Genomic DNA, 16,824 nt, shown 5'->3' with positions numbered 1-16,824 from the left:
ATATACCTCCATAATCTTACATGGAAACAATGGGAGGGACATAGCTCAATTGTTGAGAACATATTTTTCATACATGAAGTTCTTTAGATCATTTCCAGAGAGCTCCAACTTTTTGGGAAAGACAGTCCTGAAAATCTGCAGGGAGTCAGCGTAGATATTATATAAGGTATTATTATTTAAGAATATAAGGGACGTGGTGGCTTAGTGGATAAGACACTGAGCTTGTCAATTGAAAGGTCGGCAGTTCAGCAGTTCAAATCCCTAGTGCCGCTTAACGGGGTGAGCTCCCGTTACTTGTCCCAGCTTCTGCCAACCTAGCAGTTTGAAAGCACGTAAGAAATGCAAGTAGAAAAAATAGGGACCACCTTTGGTGGGAAGGTAACAGCATTTCATGTGCCTTTGGCATTGAGTCATGCCAGCCACATGACCATGGAGACATCTTCAGACAGCGCTGGCTCTTCAGCTTTGAAACAGAGATGAGCACTACCCCCTACAGTCGGGAACTACCCCCTACAGTCGGGAACGACTAGCAAGTATGTGCTTTATCTTTACCTATTTAAGAACATACAGCTAGAATACAGCTCACCTGTTTGGAACCCTCACCACATCTCTGACATCAATACAATTGAACGTGTCCAGAAATATTTTACAAGAAGAGTTCTCCATTCCTCTGAAAACAACAAAATACCTTATCCCACCAGACTTGAAATCCTAGGCTTAGAAAACTTGGAACTCCGTCGCCTTCGACAAGACCTAAGTTTAACTCACAGAATCATCTATTGTAATGTCCTTCCTGTCAAAGACTACTTCAGCTTTAATTGCAATAATACAAGGGCAACCAATAGATTTAAACTTAATGTAAACCGCTTTAATCTAGATTGCAGAAAATATGACTTCTGCAACAGAATCATCAGTGCTTGGAATACTTTACCTGACTCTGTGGTCTCTTCCCATAATCCTAATAGCTTTAACCAAAAACTTTCTACTATTGACCTCACCCCATTCCTAAGAGGACCATAAGGGGCGTGCATAAGCGCACAAACGTGCCTACCGTTCCTGTCCTATTGTTTTTCTTTTCTTCTTCCTATATATGTTTATATGTGTATATACTATATAATCTTTTTGTATGATGTTGTGACAAAATAAATAAATAAATAAACATAGAAAAGAACTACTGGATCAGGACAAAGGTATTCTATATTACCCAGGGGCTGGTTAGCTGCCTACAGGTAGTCCTCAATTTACAACCTGTGAGAAGACAACAGCTAGGTCACGATTGAACCAAAATATATATAGGCCTCAAAAAAAGCTAACAGGCCTCAAATAAATTGCTATATAATAAAGTACCAGCCAGAATGATTTCCTAAGGATAACATAATATTCATAACTTGCTGTACTGGAGGTGCAGGTGGAGGATTTCCGATAAACTCATATGTATCTGTTAACTTATGGTCAGTAGGAGAAAACAAGGAAGCAACCTCAATAAAATTCCATTTAATGGTGGGGGGGGGGGCTGTCAAAAGAAAGCTATAAAAGAAGGAGATGGGTCTCAGATCATGGTCACTGACCGTAGCTATTCCTTGCTGGACCTAGCTATTGTCTCTGGACCTCATTGCAATGTGTTATTGATGTAAGTAATACTGTGATGGCTGTTCATGTTCTAAATTGTTCATGAAATAAACCTCTGAATCTTAAAGTAAGAATTTTTTGTTGTATTACTGTCTCCTGTTTCTTCTATTGGGATTCGTTTTATGACAAACCACAACTGAGCCCAAAATTTCTGTTGCTAAGAGAAACATTTTTAAGTTATTTTTGCCTCGTTTTATGACCTTTCTTTCCACAGTTGTTAAGTGAATCACTGCTGTTGTTAAGGGCATGGTTGTTAAGTAAATCAGGCTTCCCTATTGACTTTACTTATGTACTCACATATAACACGCTTCTGCTAGGTGGGCAGAAGTTGAGGTACGTGATGGGAACTAACACTGCTAAGACTCAAATCGCTGAAGCAAAGACCATCCCCAGCATCATTCAGACACTGAGGCACCACACCTCCTGCTTCCCTAATGACTTTGCTTGTCAGAATCCAACCAAGGAAGTTGCAAATTGCTGATGAATATGGGAATGCTGCAATGACTAAGTATAACTCATTAACTCTAATAATACATTTGAATAGTACTGAAGAAATGATTGTTAAATGAGGACCACCTCTACTTTTTAGGCTGAAAAGGCAATCACACTTCATCTCAAGATCAAATTAGTAATGAAAAATCACCTCCACTTCCACTCCCAGATCTCAGATGGAAGAAACATTTTATTTCTTATGATCGATAAGTCCAGGAAAATTACAAGTATTGTAATGTATTTGAATTTCAGGAGGGAAATTTGGGCGGGAAATTGCACGTTGCTGATTGGCTGATGCCTCAGCCAAAATACTATTTAAAGAGGGGTTTTGCCTGTTGGTTTTTGCTGGGATCACAATAAACCAAAGAGCTGTTGTCACTTGTATTGTCTCCTGCCTCTTCATTGCCTGAACATAACATTGGCGACGAGGATGGGATATTGAAGGCAGTGAGACTAGGAAAAGAGCTGAAGGAGCAAAGTAACTTCAAACCCAGCCAGTATCAAGGGCGGATACATAGCGATGTCTAGCTATATTCTCAACTGCGGACCTTCTTGCCCTGCGAGATTCCCCTCTCTCGCAGGTTTGGCCCTCCACACTATCGAGGGCCCATCTTGAGGACGGGTTTTGGAACCCCGAGAGTTGGCATGCTAAATCTAGGAGACTTAGGGGATTTTTAACTAATTGTTTTAATAAATTTTTTAAGGGCTTGTAAACTTCTATGCGGTATTTTTAAAAAATAAGGCAACGGTAGCCGAACCGCTACATAAACTGCTAGCGAAAAAATCTGTTTGGACTTGGGGCAGGGTGGAGGCTAAGGCATTCAAAGGCGTTAAGAATCTCTTATCTAGCGATAGCCTTCTAATTCAGTACAATGGGACATTGCCATTAGTACTAGTTTGTGATGCATCACCCTATGGGGTAGGGGCTGTCCTCAGCCACAGGTTACCAAACGGTTCAGAAGCCCCTATCGCATATTTTTCCCACACGATGTCCGCAGCAGAAAGGAACTATAGCCAACTAGACCGGGAAGCCCTGGCTATAGTTTCTGGGGTTAAAAAATTCCACGAGTACCTGTTTGGGCGGCAATTTGAAATAGTCACAGACCACAGACCTTTATTGGGACTCTTGGCGGGGGACCGTCCAACACCGGTTACATTATCACCCAGGCTGACCTGTTGGACTATTTTCCTGGCAGTATATTCGTACAAACTGTCTCACCAACCGGGCAAAGATTTGGGATATGCGGACACTTTAAGTAGATGCCCATTGCCAGAGACTATCGAAGACCCAACCCCAGGGACGCCCGTCTTGTTAATAGACTCTTTGGACTCTGGCCCAGTCACATCTAGGGAAGTGACTAGGGCATCTTACAAAGACATTGTCGTAAGAACTGTGATCGGTTGGGTGCAGAGGGGATGGCCCACTGCACCGGGGGATCATTTCAAAGAATTTACAAAAAAGCGTTCGGAACTGTCGGTACAAGGGGGTTGTCTGTTATGGGGGGATAGGGTGGTTATTCCGGAGAAATTATGAGGGCATGTGTTGGAACTATTGCATGTGGGCCACCCGGGGATTGTGAGGATGAAGAGCCTAGCGAGAAGTTACATGTGGTGGCCACAAATGGATAAAGACATTAGCGACCGGGTAGGGAAATGCCAAGCATGTCAAGAATCAAGGCCATGACCCCCAACAGCCCCCATAAGGGATTGGGAGAAACCCCAGGGTCCTTGGTCCAGGATCCATATAGATTTTGCCGGGCCGTTCCATGGGCAGACCTTCTTAATTGTGGTAGATGCCTACTCGAAGTGGTTAGAAATTTTACTCATGAAAACCACAACAGCAGAAGCTGTAATCACAGTATTGAGGCATCTATTTGTGACACACGGGTTGCCCGACACTCTAGTGTCCAATAATGGCCCACAATTCACGGCCACCCAGTTTGAGGGGTACTTGGCAGAAGAGGGCATCCGACATGTCCTCTCAGCGCCTTTCCACCCGGCGACGAACGGACTTGCAGAACGTTTCATACGCAGTGCCAAGGAAGCGCTATCTAGAATTAGCCCAGGAGATTGGCAATCCAAAATTGATACCTTCCTGGCAGTCCAACATAGAACTCCCTGTGTGACCACTGGCCGCAGCCCATCGGAGTTACTAATGGGTAGAAGACTCCGGTGCTCCCTAGATCGGTTAAACCCAACATACTCCCCTGATGGGTACCAAAACACAAAGGGAAGAACCAGAACAATGTCAACAGGTTTGGGCACATAAGTATAGTGAGGGCCCAGCGTGGCTTAAGAGAACAACTGTAGGAGTGACGGGCCCAAAGTCATACATAGTGGACAACACATAGATCAATTACGAAAAAGAATACAAAACAATCCAGAAACCAAACAGCCAGACCCTGACTACCCAATATTTGAACCAACAGCTAACTCAACCCCGAGGCGATCGGAGGACTTAGCTGAGTCTGAAGAAGTCCAGCGACGCCAACCGGCTCCTCCAGAGGAAAGCAGGGACAACTCTGCCAATAATCCAGGGCCGGATGGCCCAGAGGAGGAGCTGGGAGGAACAAACAGTCCCTCCAACCAGCTCGACTCACTCCCAGGGAATGAATTGCGCAGGTCAGAAAGAGTGATGAGACGCCCTGTCTACCTGCGTGACTACGTGGAAAAATAACATGCAAATGTTATGCAAAAAAACTATGTAAATATGGTACAATGTGTTCTGGGAGGGGAAGAGTGTAATGTATTTGAATTTCAGGAGGGAAATTTGGGCGGGAAATTGCACGTTGCTGATTGGCTGATGCCTCAGCCAAAATACTATTTAAAGAGGGGTTTTGCCTGTTGGTTTTTGCTGGGATCACAATAAACCAAAGAGCTGTTGTCACTTGTATCGTCTCCTGCCTCTTCATTGCCCGAACATAACAAGTATGATCACCAGTTTTAATCTTAACTAGTCAGGATTCTAGAACAATTTTTATAGCTTAGGCTATTCCATTGTACTTCTCCACTTACACAGAATCAAAACTACTGTTCCACACAGAGTCCTTTAGTCAAGCAATGAGTCTTAACAGAAAAGTGGAGAGCCTGTGCTGTAGTATCTATTATCTCATTAGAGTCCATGTACCACAAATAGGCTGTGGATTCAATTAACTTTTATGGCTACGCTGTATAAATTTCTCAACTGGCCTCTTATTTGATAAGCTTTTTGCTGAAAGAACAGTAACATCAAAGTGTAGAATAGAATAAGGGGGTCCTTTGCATGTATGTGTGTGTGTGTGTGAGTGTGTGTGTGTGTGTAGGGGGGGAGGAGGGAGGGAGGGAGGGAGAGATTCTGCTGAACTGCTGTACATATGAGATTGAGGAAAATAATCACTCTTTTCTACGTTCTATAGGGCATACAGTGGTAATCAGTGGAGCTGAAATTGCAACAATGAACAGTCATATTATGACTTTCTGGGAACTGAATGCGGCTTTTGTGTTAGTTTAACAAGCAAATGTAGAATGCAACATTCTCCCTTACCTCTCTCTGTAGTAATTTCCTGTCCTTCTGAATTGCTTCTAGTTATTAGTCATGCATATTGGTCCAAAAAAACATATCAAAACAAAACTGAATGGCATCAAATGGGCTGTTTAACCCTGGGAACTATTATGCTACTCTTTTCAGTCCAACAACTCTGTGATTAACATGCACAATGCACTTTGAATTAAATGGATTAATGAAAACAATGTATTAAATGATGACAATCAACCCCCACAACTCAAAAAAGGCTTGCTTGACCTGCATAAGTCCACAGTGTTACAAATCTTCTAGATAGCAGAGGAAATCATTGAAATAACTTGAAACTGGAACACAGCTTGTAAGTGAAGCCTTGATGCTGAATTTCATCAAAAGAAAGATGTATCAAAGTACAAAAACAAGTATTTGTAGAGGTTTTAAAACTGAATTTGCCAGGCCTTTTTATGGTTTGAAAATGAAAATGAGGGTTAGGGAAGAGATTGGAATAAACAGATGCCTTTAGCTAAGTTGCTAACAATGCTATAGATGGATAAAACTGAAAGGGGAAATAAAAAAGTTTAAATCCTTTCAGAAAATTCTACAACAAATCCTACAATAATAGATGTATAACTAGAATGCATTTAACTGTGGATGACCCTGGAAAAAATGAAGACAGAAAAGCTTATTGTTTTCTCTATTATTAAAATTAGAGACATCTATTGAAGCTGAGTCCCTTGGACTGCAAGGTGATCAAAGAGGAGATCAAGGCCAGATCCTGAACAGTAATAGAGTTGGAAGGAACCTTGGACATCATCTAGTCCAACCCCCTGCTCATGCAGGAGACCTGTACTATGGATTTGAACTGCCGACTTTTCTGATTGACAAGCTCAGTGTCTTAGCCACTGAGCCACCTAGTCAGGATGAAGATGAAACTCAAATACTTTGGCCACCTAATGAGAAGGAAGGACTCACTGGAGAAGAGCCTAATGCTGGGAAAGATTGACGGCAAGAAAAGAAAGGGACAACAGAGAGTGAGGTGGCTGGATGGAGGCACTGAAGCAGTAGGTGTCAGCTTAAATGGACTCCAGAGGATGGTAGAAGACAGGAAGGCCTGGAGGAACATTGTCCATGGGGTCGCAATGTCTCGGACTTCACAACTAACAACAACAAATTGAAGCTGAATGTGAAACTAGGGAAAAAAAGGAAATGTTATTCATTATTTCTGGACAGGTTTATTTCTGGACACGTTCAATACAATTGAATGTGTCCAGAAATATTTTACAAGAAGAGTTCTTCACTCCTCTGAAAACAACAAAATACCTTATCCCACCAGACATGAAATCCTAGGCTTAGAAAACTTAGAACTCCGTCGTCTTCGACAAGACCTAAGTTTAACTCATAGAATCATCTATTGTAATGTCCTTCCTGTTAAAGACTACTTCAGCTTTAATTGCAATAATACAAGAGCAACCAATAGATTTAAACTTAATGTTAACTGCTTTAATCTACATTGCAGAAAATATGACTTTTGTAACAGAATCATCAGTGCTTGGAACACTTTACCTGACTCTGTGGTCTCTTCCCATAATCCCAAAAGCTTTAACCAAAAACTTTCTACTATTGACCTCACCCCATTCCAAAGGGGACTATAAGGGGCGTGCATAAGAGCAAAATGTGCCTACCGTTCCTGTCCTATTGTTTTTCTTTTTTCTTCTTCTTATATATATATATGCTTATACCTCCTAATATTCCCTCATATATATGTTTATATACTATATAATCTTTTTGTGTGATGCTTATATATATTGTTGTGACAAATAAAATAAAATAAAATAATAAATAAATAAATAAATAAATAAATAAATAAATAAATATGAGGTGATGCGTTTGGTGCTTTCTGATGTAATGCTGACATTGGCTACTGATTTAGAATTTATGGACAGCAAGACTGTCAGTGATTACTAACTCTGATGTTTATTTAGTCTGAATTCAAGGCAGCAGTTGCTAAATAAGTACCATTGCTAAATAGCACCAGTGGAAGGGAACTATGAACTTGTGACTTTCCTGCATGTATCTGATCATCCATGAAGATGTGATAGAGAATGCTGGAACTATCTTACCTGATATGGGAAAACTTTCACTGACAATATATTCCTGATTGATTTATTAATTTCTACATGTACAATTCTAGTAGCTGTATGTATTTAGATATGGGGGTAGGAAGTTGAATGCATTATAATATGTTCTTGGCAGTCCATCACAACTTGAGAAAGATCTGCTTGACAATTCCAAGTTCTGCGATGGAAATATTAGTAATAACATTTATTAAAAGTTAAAACTTGTTATTGCCCAATAAAAGGTTTTGAATTACCTTTCTTGAAATTTGATTCCAAGATTTTCCATTTGTGCATATTACCCTTGCAATAGAAAATATATAACTAATAATTTTTATGACACAATCATATATTTGTAGGGAGCTTCAGGGGACACAAGCAAGTTGTGGTTTTTTTTTTCTGATGATTTTGAATTTGTGCACATACTTATATCCATTGAATTCCTGACTATTATTAGTCTTATTGATGTTTAGAGCCATTTTAAAAGATTTACTCTCAGGTTTCTGCTATTGCTTTTTCTGATGTTCTATCTTAACCTTAAACCTTAACTCTTAACCTTAAAAATCTAAGTTGTGAGCCACTTTCTAATAAAAATGATTATATGCCTGTCCTTTACCTTTTCCTTATGAAACAATATATAGTCATGTCCAGGTGACTTATTCCTGGTCATTCTGATGCAGCTCAGAGACCTTCCTTTCTATTTGGTTCTGGAGCTTAGCTTAACGTCTTCTGTTTTTGCTAACGTGCATGAGTTCCTGTTTTAGCCAATGCTACTTATTACTCCATAGAAGGTTAAAACCTATACTTCATGTGGTTTTACTTCTGTATGTTCCATCCATTTTTTTCTAACTACTTTTTTTTAGTAATATGGTTAAACTATAGAGAAGTTTAACCACATTTTCTCTTGTGGATGACAGCATATAGATTAACGTTAAACTTATTATGCACTATTGTATCGAAGTTACCACAGTGAAATAGAAATAATGACAACAATAGCAGAAATATTTATGTATAGGATAATCATAATATAGTGAGAAGAGTATACATTTATAGTGGTAATTAAAATAAATAGAGCCAAAATGAAAGAAATGGAATGAAAATATTAAATAAAAATAATTTAAAAGATAAAAGGTGTATATGATATCCATTTAGTATTCATATAGGATGAATGCAATTGCTAAGCTTATGATTAAATCTAGACCATTCATTGACATGTTGTATCAGCTTCATAAATAATTTTTTAAACTAGATAATTTTGACTACATAATCAGGTCATATCCTGAATTGGTCCCTTAATTTTAGCAATATAACCTTTTCAGTTTATCGTTAGATTATCATCTTGGCTAAGTCCCACATTCAACAGAACTAAAGCTCTACATATAATAAAATTTCATATTTTGGGAACATAATTTAGTAACAAATGTATAATATTTAACTATTATAATTCTTTTCAAAATTGCTATTAATTTATGCTAAGTTTGAAACCAAAACAAAGCTAATAATGGAAAAAACTAAATCTTATGAGTTAAAAAATCTCTCAAATATCTTACAATGCCAAGATTAAAAAAACAGAAGTACAAGTCTTGTCCAATTTGAGGGTCCAATAGGCATGAAATAATATTTTCTTATGAATTTATTTCATTCTTAAATCATAAATATGTTTTATGTTTCCTATAAACTAGAACCTATTCATTTTCCAAGATTGGACAATTCTTCATTCCATAGTTCATAGCTACAGTAATGCTAACCTTAATTCTGAGTTGTAATTCCTAACAAAATGGAATTGTTGATTTCACTTCAAGTCTTTCATGTCTTACAGATTTTAGGATTGCACGTACTTCTGAGGGTCAAAGCAATTAGACATTGTTTACTCAATACATGTTTCAAGGCAACAAACATGTTCAACACACCTTCCTCTCCCTTTTCTCCCCACAATAACAATCATGTGAGGTAGGCTGAACTGAGAGAGAGAGTGACTGGTCCAAAGTCATTTACCTGGCTTTCATGGCTAAGATGGGATTGATCTTGTGGGCAAATCTTTTTGAGAAGTCAGTCTCTCAAAGTTTTCAAAATAACCATTGTGTTACTATGGATTAAGATATGTATGTCTTGTTTAACCTCAGTATTTGAATAAGACAGCTTTCAATAGAAAATTTTCAAAGTTGGGTTATCCCACAGCATCGCTTCCTGTGATCCAAAGGTGTTGAAATGTTTTTTTAGTGTCCAGAAAATAAAATAACATTTGAAAGCATCTTAAGTAGACACCTCCTAATCTACTGAATTATTATTAGGAAATGAAGTTCAATCTCCTAATAAGTCTCCTAATTATTGAGTCTGTCATTTGCACCTCTATAACTGTCTGGTTCGGTTCTGCAACCCAACAAGAAAAACACAGACTTCAGAGGATAATTAGAACTGCAGAAAAAATAATTGCTACCAACTTGCCTTCCATTGAGGACCTGTATACTGCACGAATCAAGAAGAGGGCCGTGAAAATATTTGCAGATCCCTCGCATCCTGGACATAAACTGTTTCAACTCCTACCCTCAAAACGACACTATAGAGCACTGCACACCAGAACAACTAGACACAAGAACAGTTTTTTCCCGAAGGCCATCACTCTGCTAAACAAATAATTCCCTTAACACTGTCAAACTATTTACTGAATCTGCACTACTATTAATCGTTTCATAGTTCCCATCGCCAATCTCTTTCCACTTATGACTGTATGACTATAACTTGTTGCTGGCAATCCTTATGAGTTATATTGATATATTGATCATCAATTGTGTTGTAAATGTTGTACCTTGATGAACGCATCTTTTCTTTTATGTACACTGAGAGCATATGCACCAAGACAAATTCCTTGTGTGTCCAATCACACTTGGCCAATAAAAAATTCTTCTTCTTCTTCTTCTATAATAAGTTCAGCCAGACACCATTCTATTATTATAGGCAATTTCAACAAAATAAGTTTTAGCATTTCTGTGGAGCTGATTTCCTGGTCTGGTCTACCTAGTGACACTTTAATATCCAAAATGGCCCTGAATTGTATTCACAGCCTTAATATCTTTAGATTGCTCAATAAAAAATATTATTATTATTATTATTATTATTATTATTATTATTATTATTATTATTATTATTATTATTATTATTATTTGAATTTATATCCCGCCCTTCTCCGAAGACTCAGGGCGGCTTACATTGTGTTAAGCAATGAGTTCAAAGACCAAATTAAAGACTAAAGGAGGCACATTCTTGATGAGTGCCAAATAATATAATTTGAAAAAGAAATAAATTCATTTGTCATATATCCCTTATCTTTTTAGAATACACTTCCTAATTTCAAACTGAACCATATCAAAGATGTTTTCACATCCAATGAAACTAAATCAATTGTTTCTAATTCATCTGCGATGAAGTCCAAAATATCAGTCACCAGCTGGAAAGTATGTCAAGCTTATGTCTTTTTTATAAATCCAGAGTGAGATGGGTGAATTATTAGTAACAATTTGAGGTGCTGGCAATTTACATATAATGTAAATTGTAGTACAGAATAAGAAATGTGATAAATTCATAGTTTTTAGCATGGCAGAACTGTGTCCCTTCATCTGATAAATTTATCTCAAAAATAGTGTCCTAATCTTTTAGGACCCAAGAACCAAAAGGCAGAGGTGACACCAAATAAATACTTAAGTTCTATCAGCATCTTACCGTCCTATTGAGATAAGCTGACACCCGATAAATTTAAATAAATAAAACAAAATAATAAATAAACTAGTTTGCTGAATTTTCAGTGCCATTGGATTTTGACCTCTAGCTGAAAGGGACAACCTTGGGAGAAACACTATAATCTTTCCAGCAGGCAGGCTGGGGTGTCACATTATTCATTCTGACCAGTAGCATCCACTCAGATATATCTTGGGGGAAAAAAGTCCATCAATAAAGTTTCGAAATCCCACTCCCCTCTCTCTCACATGAATTACTGTGATAAAATCTGCTTTCTAAAAAACGCAAATTTAATTTTAATTTGTATATCAGTTGAGATGATATAAAAGTTGTCTTCTAGTCCCAGTACTATGAGATTCTGTAAATCTAAGTGTTAAACAGCAGAATGAATAATACCTTTAAAAATAAAAATGGAAAGAAACCCGATTCTCTTCTATCATTTTATGGCCTTTTGAGGAGGGTTTTTGCCAATATTTCATAGTCACGGAAATAAGAAATAGATCAGGAATTGAGAAATGCACACATGAAGCACATTATTAAATAACTTCTCAAAATTATGTATTGTTTTTAAGAAAAGAAAAAAAACTCAAAGCAAAAAACAAACAAATATACCAGCCTTCCCCCAACCGCACACAACTACAGGTAGGTACAGTACTGCTAAGTTACAAGCATTACTCTAGCACCCTCTAGGGTATGAATCTTAACAGGAGATTCTTCATTTAAAAGAAAACATGAAACCTTTCAATAAAACTGATTTCAGATTTTTAAAATGAGAGGAATTGTACACAAATATATGGAAATTCTTGCCCGAGAAGCAGAATGAAATTTTGAGTGCTCTACACATTTAAGGGCATTTCTGTCAACAAATATTTAGCTTTTTTTGCATAGATTATACATAGTTTTGATTATAATGTAAATATTGGAGTCTGCTAATGGGGCAAAAGATCCAAACAGATCCAATGCATCTTGAGGAACAAGTGGCAGTCATGGCCAGGAGGTCCTTGTGCAACTGTGAGTTGTGTGCAGGGGTGAAATGCTACTGGTTCGGACCGGTTCTCCCGAACCAGTAGCAAAAAATACTACCAGTTTGGGCAAATTGGTATTTCCGATGATCAGCTGGGCGGTGATCAGCTATGATATGTGATTTATATTAGCTATAATCATTGGATTTTCCGTTTTCTAGCTAATCTAAATTGTGTGGCACAGAGGATTCCCACCCTTTGCTGTTCTACTTACCTTTGAAGACTCTGAAGGCTTCAAAATATTCTCTTTTTAGCATTGTGTGGGCGCGCCTCAGGCACACATGCATGCAAATCATGCATGCACGTGCAAAGCGCACGCTTGGGTAGCAGATTCACAGAACCAGTAGCAGACTTCAGAGGATTTCATTACTGGTTGTGAGCCAGTTACATCCTTTCCCTTCTCAGTCACTCACAACCTAATTACCTCCCATCTTGACTATTTCAATGCGCTCTACATGGGGATGCCCTTAAAAAGCATCTGGAAGCTCTAATTAGTTCAAAATGCAGTGGCCCACATAGTTTTGTGCAGATCCTGATGTGCATGTGTCACATCTCCTGCGGCAGCTGCATTGGCTGCTGATTTGCTTCCAGGTCCAATTCAAGGTACTAGTTGTCAGCTTTAAAGCCCTTCATGGCTTAGGACCGGGTTATCTGAGGGACTGTCTCTTTCCAATTACATCCACCCAATCCACTATAGCAGGGAGGGAAGGAATGTTGTGGGTCCCATCTGGCTAGACCCAGAAGGACCTTCTTCATGGTGGCTCCCTCTCTTTGGAATATCATCCACGCAGAGATTAGATTGGCCTCCACTTTGATACTCTTTTGTAAGACCCTGAAGACGGTGGTGGTTCTGCCAAGAGGCCTATGTGTCATCACCAGAGTGGTGGAAGGATTTTTTTTTTATTCTTGAGGTTTTTTATTTTGAAAAGTTTAGTTTCTATTTGGTCTGGAGGCTGAAAAATGTCACAAGTAACTTTTCACCTTTCCTCAATCTTCTGGTATCATTATGCCTATTTTCTTCTTTCATTTGATACAAAAACAAAAATAATAAACATCATCTAAAAATATAAGAATAATTCTAGTTTTGTTACTGAAAGTATTAAATATTATATAAAGAAGATGAGTTTTAATATTTATTACTGCACGAGTTTCTGCCGGTACTACATTTCAAAACTAAACAGAAGTTTGGATTCCAATAGAATATGATTGCAGGGGAGATTAATGATTATTAAAGGAGACAAAAGTAATATATACATTTATAAATTATTAAAAATTTATTATAAATAACAGCATTTCTCCATTTGAAAATTGACTGGGTATATTTTGAAATGTTACGAGAGTTTCCACAAATAAATCCCCTGTGTGCACACATACAGGATTTCTAGGAATCTAAAGACAGTTTAGGAAGCCACGGAAGAAATGTTCCCTTTAATTTACTCTGCTTGGCAAAGAGCACAATGTTCTATTAACCCTAGAGATGTCATTTTCAAAAGTTGAGTTAGCTGGGTTTTAGAGATTCATGCAGTCTATCTACATGGGAAGTCTATTTGTGTAGGGGCAATCACATGTTATGTTTAGACTGCCAAATTGGTGTGTGAGATTTTATGGATTTAAATTACTTTTGCCATCCACAATTAACGTGAATAATATAAGCTTTATATTCCAAAACAAGGTAGCACCATCTAGAGAAGTGTTGGTCTCAGGCTAGTTTTTTAATGCAACTTATTAATGCAAAATGCACTACAGCCTGGATAGATATTAATGCATTTTCTTCATCAGTTGCACAATATATTGACCTTAAATAGGCTGGGTAAGGGACTTTGATGTTAAGACCCTTCCATTCCCACAAATTAACCAAAGCGAACATTATTAAGCATAAAATATTTGTTGGAATTTGGAATTAGTTAACTGACCTAATAAAATCTGTTGTGTGAATCAGTATTTGTTCTAATGTAACTTTCCATAACTTCACACCTTTCAAATATATTGAGTAGAAATTCCAGTCAATTTAATCTAACACATGTAGGAGAATCTTTTCTGAGTTTAGGCTGGTATGCCATTTGGACTATCTAGATTGTGATACCTTGATAATAGGAAGTCATTCTCTTCATCATGGGTTTTGACTACTGTAATGTGATCAGGATGCTTTTGAAGGTCCTCAAACTGCAGTTGGTGTACAATGCAGGCAGCAAGATAGTGATGGTTAAAAGGTATTACTATCACATAATTCTAGTTCATTGGTTGCTATATTGGCTACCTGTTACTTTGGATTAGTGTTTGCTCAGAGTCTTAACCCCTTGATCAAGAGAGCCTAGATCCAAAGGGAATCCTCTACTGCAGTGGCTCTTTTGTTTTTTAACATTTTATTCTTGTATATGAATCAGATGTCTTCCTAATAGTTAAAACAGTCAAGAGCTTAAAAGAGATAGGTCAGCTATTACAGATTCTTCTTATAATGATCTGATTTACACCCATAATATCGTTATTTTGTGCGATATACTTATTCAATATTTGATACAATCAGCTAGTTTACTTCACTGAAAAGTATTTGTACAAGGTTACAGTTCTTTTTGTGGTAGGATGTCTATAATAGCTATTTTACATATATGTATAGTGCCACTTTTAAAGTTACAACATTATCGTAAAGTTAGGAATATGCATACACAAACAAGTCCTGCTGATCTTTATAAAATAATCTTCCTTTCTGTGTTACATTAATAAGAGATACTCATGGGAAATTTGTTTTACCTTTTATTATATTGTTTATTGTTTGGTTAAACTTGTCAAAAAATTGGCAGGTTTATGGAATTTCTCCCCATTTTATTTCCAGAACTTAATAACTAGTGACCAGAGTTATTCAGTAAATGTGAATGTGTTACCTCCTCACATCTGGTCTTTGAACCACTACGCCACAGAGCTCTCATTTAAGCTGTTAAAAATAAACTTTTATCATTTGCTGGTACTTTGTATTTTTAAAAGTACTTTAGTTCGGCAAGATTTCCTAGAGGGCTGTTTCCATTTCACAAGATCTGCAAGATTCATACCAGCTTGGATGAAAACCCTGGATATTTTTCCTTCTAAAAAATGATGCTATTGATTGCATTAACTCATAGATGCAGTTTCTGAAAGGATACCACATTTTTTGGGAGCGGGTAGATGAAGGAGAAAAAACAACTTTCAGCTACATAATCAGACATTTTATAGTATAGAGTTTAAACATGTTCTTAGGTCATGTTTCAATATTCAAACAAAGCTTGAAACAGAGTTTTCAATATATATCATCGCTTCGTTACTTTAGTAAAGCTAAATTTCACTGGAAAAGATTATTTCAGGTCTTCCCAAAAGCTGAGAATGACATATTAAGAGTCAAAAGTTTAGTGGAACAGAAGTTCCTTTGTTTCTCTTCCACCCCCAGTCCTGCTTGACATCTGACTATACTTAGCCATATTTTCAATAGTGTCAATATTTTATACAGAAAGGGGGTTCTAAAAAGCTCAGACCTCTGAAGAAATCCTACCCTGCAAATATCTAAAAAATATATATAGCCATATGTAATCAGACATAAATATTAGCTTCCATATAATCTTGCAGTGCACATTTAGCTACAGTAAGCATTTGTATTGTAGGGTGTAGTGAACACTTTAATAATGTCAGGTAGATGAATAGATCAGCATCCCACCCAATTATCTATCAAATACATAGGCTTTACAGATTTAGTTTCCTTATCAATGAAAGCAGCCAAAGTCTACAATTGGACTTCAAGATCTTTCCATCTTTGGAACTCATAATTTACCCAATATTTATTTATGAAGAGAATTTATTTCAATTCATGTGGCCACCGCAACTTAAGAAAAAAAGCTTTTATATCAGTTTATTAGTGCCAGGATCGATTTATAAAATTTACTAGCGTAAGAGATTGCTTTACACAAACATTATCTTGAAGGAATGTAGTTCTAGACTGCACATATAGAGATTATTCCTTCTAAGGAAATACCATTGCAGCATTATCAACATAATTAATAGAGGGTGAGGAGTTTCAATATATTTTCAGCACAATACTAAGCCCTGCACAGAGGAGAACACACTTCAATTGCAAAATTACATCTTTTCAATCCATCATTTTGAAATAAAATCAGCCATAAAACAAAATTCACAGGGACAAATTGACAAACTATAATTCTTTTTCTTCTCTAAATGTCATGCAAATGTTGGGATATAACTGCAACAGAAAAGAATCCATCCACAGGGAAAACGTATTGAGATTCCTGTGCCTAAAGCAAAAATAACCTGTAGTTCAACACAATAACCACAAAATATAGGTTTTATAAAAAGACCA

The sequence above is a fragment of the Ahaetulla prasina genome, chromosome 5 (genome assembly GCF_028640845.1).
Source record: "Ahaetulla prasina isolate Xishuangbanna chromosome 5, ASM2864084v1, whole genome shotgun sequence".
In the NCBI taxonomy this organism is placed as follows: Eukaryota; Metazoa; Chordata; class Lepidosauria; order Squamata; family Colubridae; genus Ahaetulla; species Ahaetulla prasina.
This window is presented reverse-complemented; position numbering follows the sequence as displayed.